An 862-nucleotide genomic window follows, 5' to 3' on the forward strand; every position below is an offset into this window, starting at 1 on the left:
TCCAGAAGCTCCTTCCCCTAATCAAGTGTTTCCTCACCCACGAGACCCAGAGAGACCCAGCCTGTGCGAAGATCAGCCATATCAGCTTCAACCCGAAAATCTGATTCCAATCCACAAGCCTCTTCAACCCCAGACCCCCCGAAGACTTAGGAGAACAGACAACCTCCCAAGAGACCTTAGCTCCTCGGNTTCAATTCAATTAAATTCTATTCTATTAAAGTCTCTCATCCAATACCCCTTCCTTAACCGGAAAATTGAAAAGATAATCCAACGACGAAAGCTTTCGAGGTTGTGCTGTGTTTCATAAACCAAAAAATCATATATATAAAAGTAAGGTTTGAGTCTCTCTTTATCGGTTGATTTTCATTTAATACTTTTTATTTTTTTTNTGCCAAGAGAAAATGTCTTCTCCTTGATCCGAAGTAGGTGGTGAATGAGCTTGAATGCATGATCTAAGTAGCTGAACTGCAGGATTCCTTCCCCTCGGTAGATTCCAACCCCCATTGCAAACAACCCCAACTACGGAAGAATATAGACCAATGCCTGTGATACGAGGACCAAGCTCTCCAACAACCTCTAGGAGAGAGCCTAGTCTNCAATAATTCTAAATGTAATCTTGCATCAATTTTTATCATATAAATAAGCGTTGCCTTATTCTCTTAGATTGGCATTTTTTACTTTCTTATTTTTNCTTTCTTATTTTCACATTCTCTCATTCTCTTCCACAATTTTTCAAATCATTTTTTGTTTTTTTTTATGTTTTCAATTTCTTATTTTTGTTGTATGGGTTACAAAAAACCAAATGAAATATCATTGTAAATTTTTAATGCTAAATTATAATTTTAGAGACTACATAATATAT

This window comes from Camelina sativa, chromosome 8, assembly GCF_000633955.1.
Source record: "Camelina sativa cultivar DH55 chromosome 8, Cs, whole genome shotgun sequence".
NCBI lineage: Eukaryota > Viridiplantae > Streptophyta > Magnoliopsida > Brassicales > Brassicaceae > Camelina > Camelina sativa.